This window comes from Mus pahari, unplaced genomic scaffold (assembly GCF_900095145.1).
Source record: "Mus pahari unplaced genomic scaffold, PAHARI_EIJ_v1.1 scaffold_12033_1, whole genome shotgun sequence".
Classification (NCBI taxonomy): domain Eukaryota; kingdom Metazoa; phylum Chordata; class Mammalia; order Rodentia; family Muridae; genus Mus; species Mus pahari.
The window spans coordinates 541-11,378 of NW_018393946.1; the positions used below are offsets into that span (position 1 = coordinate 541).

General features: G+C 38.1%; 1 pseudogene; it reads right to left on the reverse strand.

Moving 5' to 3' along the window:
- Positions 1-212: 212 nt before the first annotated feature.
- Positions 213-10,307, reverse strand: LOC110315814 (annotated as a pseudogene).
- Positions 10,308-10,838: the final 531 nt, after the last annotated feature.

Genomic DNA, 10,838 nt, shown 5'->3' on the forward strand with positions numbered 1-10,838 from the left:
TCAGGACAGCCAGGGCTACACGGAGAAACCCTGTCTCGAAAAACCAAAAAACAAAACAAAACAAAACAAAACAAAAACAAAAACAAAAACAAAAAAACAAAAACAAAAACAAAAACTTCCTGCAACTCAGCGACTTGAGAGGCAAGTTTGTCTCTGGCATCTATGAGCATAAAGGTTGGAAAAGCGTGGGGCAGGAAGGTGTGTGCGCAGACCTCTGGCTGCTGATAGGGAGGGAGCCCTTGGAAAGGCACTGAGACAAGTGCCATCCAGTTGGGATTAAGATACCGGGCTGCTTCTTCCTCCAAAGTGACTGCATCCCCAGGGTCTAAGGTTTTGGGTGCGGGTTGGAGGTCCGCTGGGAGAGGAGCATAAAGGGATGCCAGTTGGGCTTCAGGCATGTCTATAATAATTGAAGATGGTTGTGAAGGGATTCTTTTGGGGAGTAAGGGAGGCCTCCGAGGCCGCCGGAACAGAGGCCAGAGACAGTATTCAGCGACTGACAAAAGCTTTTGTTTTTCCAGGTCCTCAGCTGCACCTTCTATTAAATCACTTATGAGTCTCCAGTCTGAGAGAACAGTCGCAGGGACACCATTGGGGCCATGTCTGGCCAAGCTTTCAGTTAATTTTTGACCCACCCTTTGCCATTTTATTCGGTGGATTTTTCCTCATCAATAATAAACCAAGGGCATGTCTGATATATAAATTTTAAAAAATATATCAAATCCTTTTCTTTTTTTTTCTTTTTCTTTTTTTTTTAAAGATTTACTTATTTATTATATGTAAGTACACTGTAGCTGTCTTCAGACACTCAAGAAGAGGGCATCAGATCTTGTTACGGATGGTTATGAGCCACCATGTGGTTACTGGGATTTGAACTCCGAACCTTCGGAAGAGCAGTCGGGTGCTCTTACCCACTGAGCTATCTCACCAGCCCCTCCTTTTATTTTTTATGCTCACTCATCTTTCCCTCAGAGAAGCCTTCAGGTCTGTGATGAAGACCGCTTCTTTAGACAATTTATGGCCCATTTCTGAGAGAATTAGACGAAGAATCCAATTACCGAGGAGTAGTGAGAACGCTTCCGCAAATGACTACTGCTTCTTCTGGCTAATTCTTTAGTTGTGATGAACTTCCCTTGTGCCAGGCGTGGTGGCACACGCCTTTAATCCCAGCACTCGGGAGGCAGAGGCAGGCAGATTCATGAGTTCGAGGCCAGCCTGGTCTACAAAGTGAGTTCCAGGACAGCCAGGACTNCACAGAGAAACCCTGTCTGGAAAAAACAAAAACAAAAAACAAACAACAACAAAAAAAACATAAAAGGAAAAACAAATTATTAATGAAAATTGAAATGAATTTATTAATGTATTTATAGAGCATGATTTCTTTGAACAAGTGATGAAGATATAAATTAACTAATTATCCTTGGGGTCCTAACAGGTGTATATAACAGGGAAGCTATACGCACAACTAAGTAATATAACCAATCCATATGAATCTTTCCCATCTATAAATCCCTTCCTCATTCTCGGCCCTTTGCTTATTCAACAAAGATATTCTCTTCTGGAGAAATCAGTCTTCCCCAAATTGAGAGTTTAGGGGAAATTCAGATTTCATAGGACACACTGTTTCACTACATGTTACTCAAGGGAAGTTCTATAAATGCTCTTTAGAATATCATTATTTCTACTAACCAAACAAGTTAGAGCAATGACAGCATTGGGACTCCTCAGTGTAAGGAACAAGTGGGTACTGCCTGGTAGACTGTGGGGTTCTGTCATTGACAGCTACTTAGAGTTTCCAAGAAGAATGGAAGTCCTGGAAGGGGACTGACCCAAAACAGCTGAGTGGATCCAGAAAGTTCAACAGGAGCTAGCTTGTCCTCTGGTTCTCCACAAGCACTGCTATTTGGCCCTTTGATTCTCAGGCTTCCATAGTTAAAGCTCCCTCCCTGGCAGTTCATCCGTACTCCAGGGGTCTCTGTAAATACCTGATTTCCCCAGCTTTAGAGTGACTTCTCTTTCAGTCTTGGGTTCCCTGACAACAACCTCCATGTCATCAGGAGTTAAACCACTCAGGGCTCCTAAATAAACATCTTGCAAGGAAGCAGAATATGTTTTCATATGAACAGGTAGATCTTCAGGCTCAACTGTTGGATTCTTTTCTCTCATTACAGGAGTCGTACACTCCCAATGGTTAATCATAACGTGTGTCCTTGTAAGCTAGGTCTGCTGCTGATTTACTACACTTGACAGGAACTGAGTCTTGTGGTTTGATACCATGGTAAGCCAGTTCACAAAGACTTGTACTTTCAGTTTCTCTCCTTATCATTCCTTGCACTCTTTCCTCATTTAGTGGAGATTTGGGCTGACAAACTTTCAGCATCAAGTCTAAGATTCTGATGCTATGCATCTTAGTCCATATGGGTCAATAGGGCTGAGATAAAGATGAACTTAGGATCAGCCAATCACAACTTACAACTATAACATGTTCATGGGGCTAACCAGATGACTCAGGCCCTAAGAGAACTGACTGGTCATCCACAGTGTCATATATTGAATCTAAGCACCTACAAAATAGCTCGAGAACTATTGGTCGTTTCTTATATGGAGAATATGATCCCACATTCTGCTCTCCACTGGTACCTGTTATTCATTTGGTATAAGGCAACAAAACTTTTAATGCTTTAATTAAATTCATTTTAATTAAGAAAATACTGTATTAAAAAACTTTATAATTTGCAAACACACACACACACACACACACACACACACACACACACCATTTACATCTCTGGTGCCCTAGAAAGCCAAAGATCGAATCAAAGTCCTGGACCCTTAAATACAAGCATTGATCAGCTATCTGTTAAAGGTGCTTGAACCCTAACTTGGATCCCCAAGATGTGAAGCAATATCGATCAAACTTTCCAGATCTCCAACATGTTATTGTAAGCAGCAAAAATGAAGATGCTCAATTATTCCCCTGTACCATAACTTGAAGCTTATGAAAGTCCTTCTAGATGGCTGTTGAATGATTCATGAGATTCCTGTCCTTCTGTGAATGGACTCTCCACATTGTTTATTTTCCTGATTAATACAATTCTTTGCACGTGAGTAGTTTTATCAAGGTTTTGTTTGGCTTTGGGTGTAAATATCTGAGTCAGGTGGTGGGTAGAGCCTCTCAGAGGACAGCCATGCTAGAGTACTGTCTACAAGCATCATTGAGTATCATTAATCATGTCAGGGACCTGTGCTTACCCAAGAGATGATTCTCATGTTGGGCCTTTATTGTTCCCCCGTTCCCTCAGTTCTTGCTCCAACCTCAATCCCTGCATTAATTTTAGACAGGAAAAGTTTTAGATAAAAGATTTATGGGTAGTTTGGTGTCCCTATCACTTCACCAGGGTTTCTGCCTGGCCACTGGAGGCAGCATTCCCAGGATCCATATTTGCAATGTTGAGTCACAACTAAGGACACCCCCATTGATTTTTGTGTGTCTCCCCTATTCCAAAAGCAATTCTATAGGAAGACAATCAACTAACCAGGACCCTTGGGGCTCTCTGAGGCTGAACTACTATCTAGGCCTTCCTTCACAAATGTAGCAGATGTGTAGCTTGGTCTTCATGTGGGTCCTGAAAAACTGGATGGGGGGCAGGAGAGGAGGAGGTTATCCAAAAAGCTATTTCCTGCATGGGGAATATTTTCTTCTAGCTGTTTTACTCTGCGTGTGTTTGCAGAATGAGATAACACAATCTAAAACAAAGCATTATGGGATTTTCATTTGCAAATCCAATTTTTAAATTGAAGTTGGCTTGTATTCTTCCATCCTTAGATTGCAATATGTATATAGTCTGAAGACCATAATTTACTGATGTAATATTTCAACTCCTCTCATTTGAGCATCAGTGAGATGGCTCAGCAGGAAACTGCCATGGAGAGCAAAACTGGCAAGGTAATCATGATCATGATATAAATATGGCCAAAGTACACTTCACAAAGTTGTCTTCCATACTCCATATACTAGCCATTGCCTAAAAGCCTATAATCACATTATACACATACAGACATCCAAAGACACACAGATACAGTCACCCACACAGACACATGAGATTAACTAATGGGGACATGAAGAAGCATGTTAGAAGTTATAATATAAGCATATATGGATTATAGATAATGGCAGATTATTCTATGTTTTTACACCAGATAAGTGAACATGTTACATTGGATACACACATGATGTATTTAATTTTATTTATATTCTCTTCTATTAAGCATTTTTACAATAATGTTGCTAAACTGTGTTGACCAAAAAGGATACATTGGGTGTAAGTCTTCTATTTTTGGACTCAGGAGGGGGACACATGATAATATAAAATTGTAAGTAGTCCTAACTCATTACTGACATCCAAGCCAGGCTGAATAACAAGCATCTCTAGGGAACTTATGAAAATATGACAAACAACATCAGGGACAAGAGCCACTACCAGTTCACAAACACTTTTACTTGAAACGTATGATTACATACAATCCAATTTTTACTTTATTTTTTATTTTTTGGTCGTTTGAGACAGGGTTTCTCTGTATAGCCCTGGCTGTCCTGGAACTCACTTTGTAGACCAGGCTGGCCTCGAACTCAGAAATCTGCCTGCCTCTGCCTCCAGAGTGCTGGGATTAAAGGCGTGCGCCACCACACCTGGCACAATCCAATTTTTAAGTAGACAACGAACCACTTAGTTGATAGGCACTATATTATATCAATTGAAGCCAAAAGACATCTGCCACCAAGTAAAAGCATAAGAGAAGAATCCTGTATCCACAGAAGCAATATAAGAATCATCAAATACATTTTAATAAAGGCATTTGTCACACATACAGCACATTTCAACACGAAGTTCAAAACTCTCAAAATATAAACCACACATGGATATATGAACCAACGGACTTACATGAACATGGTGAATTATTTACTTGCTTCAAAGGCTATTAAGGAAAAGAGGTATAGCAATATTTTTTGATGATGATTTTTTGATGGTGATTGAATGTGATGTCAAAATCTTTACTAAATTGTGTGTGGAAATAGGATTTCTCTCACGTATGAATGTTTTCTCATTACCTGATGTCAACATAATACATAAACACTTTTAAATATTTACAGGGCTATAAATACATACAGAGGTATGTTTGCAATCAGAGTAATCAATCCTTCTTTGGGAAGATTGAACAAATGCTGCCCTGGTGGAGGAAATATATCAGTGGAGGTGGGCTTGAGAGTTTTTATCTATATGACATTTTTAGTTCCCACTCCTTGCTACCTGCTACAGGTTGAAGATGTGATATCTGAGCTTCCTACTTTAGCTGCCATGTCTCACAACTGATTTCAATGACACTTTGGTGGTGTGGAACCATAAGCCAAATTAAACTGCTTTATAAGTTGTCTTAGACATTGTTTTATCCCAGAAACAGAAAAGTCATTAATACACACCCCAAAATTTTATACCAGTAAGAGTTTTTTGTGTGAAATTAAAGAGAAGTGTAACATCTAACAGGGTTTTTAGCTTTTCATTTAAATCCATAGTGATTTTGTCAAGATGAGTTTGCAGGTGCATGTAAAATACAAAGGAACACTGTGCTTGAGTAGATGGTTGACATTTGTCAGATTATTTTTTCCAGAATAATCTTGTGTACCAGAACGTAATGATCTTACCAAATCCTTTGTATTGATTCTCTACATTATGAGTTCTTTCGCATTTCCCCAAATAGCCATATGCTTTCTCTCCAGTATCTGTTCTTTAATAAATACTAAGATTATTGCCACACCCAAATGTGTTATGACATCGATTACATTTATTCATTGGGCTTTTCTACAGAATGTGTTCTTATATTGAATAAGAATATAAGAATGTATTAAGTGAAGAATCTTAGAATGTATTGAGGGATTATTGTGATGTTTTTACCACAGTGAGCCCATTCATAAGGTTTATCTTCAGTATGTCTTCTCTGCATTTGGTGATAAGAGTTGTTTGTCACATTGCTTGCATTCACAGGTCTTCTCTCCAGTATAAATACTGTCATGACGATGATTACAGAAATGTGCAAAGGCTTCACAATAATATATATATATATGATTTCTCATGAGCGTGTGTTGTTTTCTGCATTTGGTGATAAATGTGATGTGAAAAGGGTTGATTGCATTCACAAGGTTTCACTCATCTATGAATACATTCATGATCATGAAGGCTACAGAAATTTCCAAAGGCTTTACAATTTAAAATATGTTCATAAGGTTTCTCTCCAGAATGACTCTTTGCATGCTTTTGAAGATGATTGTGATATAAAATGGCTTCAAGAGCACACCTTTAATCCCAGCACTCGGGAGGCAGAGGCAGGCAGATTACTGAGTTCAAGGCCAGCCCGGTCTACAAAGTGAGATCCAGGACAGACAGGGATATATAGAGAAACCCCGTCTCAAAAAACAAAACAAAAGAACAACAACAAAAAACAACAACAACAACAAAATGTCTTCATCACACAGACTGCATTTGGAGGGGTTTTCCAAAGAATATATTCTTTTACAAATTTCAAATTCACCTTAATATGAAAAGGCATTACAATATTGCTTATATTCATAGGTTTTCTCTTTAGTATGTGTTCTTTGGTGTATTCAAAGAAAACTGTTGCAAAAATGGTTCATCACGTCAACTATATTTGAAGGGTTACTCTTCAGCATTATGATTTTTTTGTGTTTATCTACAGACTACTGTGACAAAGACTTCACCATTTTTAATACCTTCAATAGTGTTTCTCTCCAGAATGAATGGTTTCATGTGTTTAACACATTGCTTATAGTCATAAGGTTCCTGTCTAATATGTATTTTTCTGTATTCAAAGTTGACCATGTTATATACTGGGTTTACCACATTTATTGCATTCATAGTGTTTGTCATTACCTTTAATATCGTCAGAGATAACTGTGTTGTAAAATGGCTTCATCACTTCTGTCATACTTGTAGGATCTTTCTCTAACATCTCCTTTTTTCTACAATAAGAGATAACTGTGAGTAGTAAAAGTTTTACCACATTTCTTTTGTTCATATGGTTTCTCTACTGTATGAATATTTCCATGATGATGAAGACTACAGATATGTACAAAGACCTTACCATGTTAAAGAACTTTATAGGGTTTCTTTCCTAGATGATTCCTTTTGTTTCTACAGACTACTGTGATTTTCAAATGATTCTCCCTATGGTTACATTCATAGATTCTTCAGTATGATTGTTTTTATATTATTGGCGCTTATTGTAATGTGCAAAGTCTTTACCAAATCCCTTACATTCATAGGGTTTCTCTCCAGTATGTGATATTGTAGGTAAGACCACTGTGTTGTGAATAGGCTTCATCACATTGATTGCATTTCTAAGGTTTCTCTACAGAATGTTTCCTTTTATGTATTCGGAGACCACTCTGTTGTGAAGAGGCTTTATCACACTGATTACATTTCTAAGGNCATTTCTAAGGTTTCTCTACAGAATGTTTCCTTTTATGTATTCGGAGACCACTCTGTTGTGAAGAGGCTTTATCACACTGATTACATTTCTAAGGTTTCTCTACAGAATGTTTCCTTTTATGTATTCGGAGACCACTCTGTTGTGAAGAGGCTTTATCACACTGATTACACTTGAAGAGTCTCTCCAGGTTGTGGTAAGATACGGGTTTGAAGATGACTGCTTTCTGCAAAGACTTTACCACACTGATTACGTTTGTAATGTTTCTCTCCAGTATCTGTTCTTTCATGAATCCTAAAAGAATAGTCATACGCAAAGGCTTTACCACATTGATTGCATTCATAGGGTTTCTCTCCAGTATGCATCCTTGTATGTACTTTGAGATTATTGCCTTGTGCAAAGGCTTTATCACACTGATAACATTTGTAAGGCTTCTCTCCAGTATGTGTTCTTTCATGTATTCAACAATACCTGGGCTAAAAAAAAAAGGCTTTATCACATTCATTACATTTGTATGGTTTCTATCCGGTATGAATTCTTTCATCAGCTCAATGATGACTGTGAGATAAAAATGATTTACTACACTGATTACACTTAAAAGGTTTCTCTCCAGTATGTGTTCTTTCATGTATTGGAAGATGACTCTGGTGTGAATAGGCTTTATCACACTGATTACATATTTATAGTCTTCCTCCAGTATGTTTTACTTTATGGGTTTGAAGGTGACCGATTTGTGTAAAGGCCTTCCCACACTGATCATATTTGTGAGGTTTCTCTCCAGTATGTGTTCTTTCATGTATTCGAAGAAAGGGGGGTTGTAAAAAGGCTTTACCACACTGATTACATTCATAGGGTTTCTCTCCAGTATGTCTTCTTTCATGTACTCGAAGATACTTGAGCTGTGCAAAGGCTTTTTCACATTCATTACATGTGTAAGGTTTCTCTCCAGTATGTGTTCTTTCATGTATTTAGAGACTACTTAGGTATGAATAGGCTTTATCACAGTATTTACATATGTAAGGTCTCTCTCCAGTATGTGTTCTTTCATGTATTCAGAGACTACTTAGGTGTGAATAGGCTTTATCACACGGTTTACATATGTAAGGTTTCTCTCCAGTATGTGTTCTTTCATTTATTCTAAGAGAGGAAGATCGTAAAAAGGCTTTACCACACTGATTACATTCATAGGGTTTCTCTCCAGTATGTCTTCTTTCATGTATTCTGAGATGACTCAGCAGTGTAAAGGCTTTATCACACTGTTTACATATGTAAGGTTTTTCTCCAGTATGTGTTCTTTCATGTATTCAGAGATAATTCTGGTGTGAATAGGCTTTATCACACTGTTTACATTTGTAAGGTTTTTCTCCAGTATGTGTTCTTTCATGTATTCTGAGATAACTCCAATGTGTAAAGGCTTTATTACACTGATTATGCCACGGACTGACTCAGTCGAAACACACACCCGTGGGGGAAGCAGGGTCTTTTGGTATGCAGGAAGGCACTGGTCTCGGTGCGAAATGACAGACAGACACACACAGTAAAGCTATATGCGTCTGAATGCGTTTTACTGTTCAAAGGCAGGCAGTTATATAGAGAAAAACTGGCAATATTATCCATAGAAGTGATTACTAAAAATGACTAAGCTTTTTGGCACAGGGAAATACAAAATCAATCAGGCAAAAACTTCGGAGAACAGGTACAGAGCATCACATCTCTTAATCAGAACATCNGTAATTAAAGATAAACTTTCAGAGGTTCAAAAGTTCGCAAGAACATTCAGTTAAAGTCCCTGGGTCTAAGCTCCATTGATGACTATCCATCTGTGATCCTTATCACCTAACTTCATTCTACTGAGAGTCTTCAGGCAAACTTTAAAACTGGTAACTGATGCTTTTCATGCCAGAGTGTCAAAACCCTCTTTACCCACACATTTGCAGCCATAAGAATATATATATATTGTTGGGAGGTTATTATTCCAATGTATTTAAATAATAAATGAATAATTAATCAAAAGCAAAGCAAGGGATCGTCTGAAAGGCAATCATGGCCAGTGCTGTAGTTCAAAGGATGAACTCCTAGTGAACCTTCACGCCTGGATGCTCGCACCTCTAGCTATCAAGGACATTTCATAAGTAAAGGAACAGGTCAGAGAAGAGTCACACAGGCAAAGTTTGCCATGAGAATATTCAGCTCAGATCTCTCGGGCCAAGGAGTCTCACAGCGAGTTCCATCTTAGACAGCCTTATCATACAAGACTTTTCCCAGTGAATATCACAGAGCTTCCACCAGGATTACAGCTTGGCTATGCGAAATCACGGTGTCTAAGTGCATCTCGTGTGATATGATTACATATGTAGGGTCTCATTCCAATATGTACTACTTTATGGGTTTGAAGATGAAAGCTTTGTGTAAAGGCTTTACCACATTGATTACATTGGTAAGGTTTCTCTCCAGTATGTGTTCTTTCATGGATTTGAAGACTGGCAGGATTTAAAAAGGCTTTACCACATTGATTACATTCATAGAGTTTCTTTCCAGAATGTGTTCTTTCATGTACTCGAAGATACTCAAGCTGTAAAAAGGCTTTATCACATTCATTACATTTGTAGGGCTCCTCTCCAGTATCTGTTCTTTTATTTATTTGGACAGTACTCTGACATGCAAGCACTTCAATATGTGGAAAGCCTTCAGAGTGTTTCTCTCGAGTTTGGTTTCTTTCAAGCTTTTGAAGATGACTGTGATATGTGAAGGCTTTATCACATTGTATATATTCATATGGTTTCTCTCCAGCAGGGCTTCTTTCCTGCCTGCAATGATAATTGGGACATATAAAATTTTATTGCATTAATCACACTGATGAATCCTTTCTATCTGTATGAATTAGCTTTACAATTTGGTCTAATTGTAGGGTAGATTCTGATCATTGTGTTTTCTCAGGGGACTAGAGAGATGGCTTAGCTGTTAAAAGCATTGACTTCTCTTCCAGAGGTCCTCAGTTCAAACCCCAGTTTCCATATGGTGGCTCACAACCATCTCTAATGGAATTCCATGCCCTCTTGTGGTGTGTCTGAAGAAAGTGACAGTGAATTCACATACATAAAATAAATAATAAAATGAATCTATGAAAAAAGTGTTTAATCACATTGTTTGCAATCTTGGTGTTCCCTTTCCTTGTGGGTTGTTTTTCATCATTAAAGATACCTGTGATGTTTAGGATATTTATTACATGGCTCACATTTACACCAGACTTTTTTTTTTTTTTTTTTTTTGGTTTTTCGAGACAGTGTTTCTCTGAATAGCCATGGCTGTCGAGGAACTCACTTTGTAGACCAGGCTGG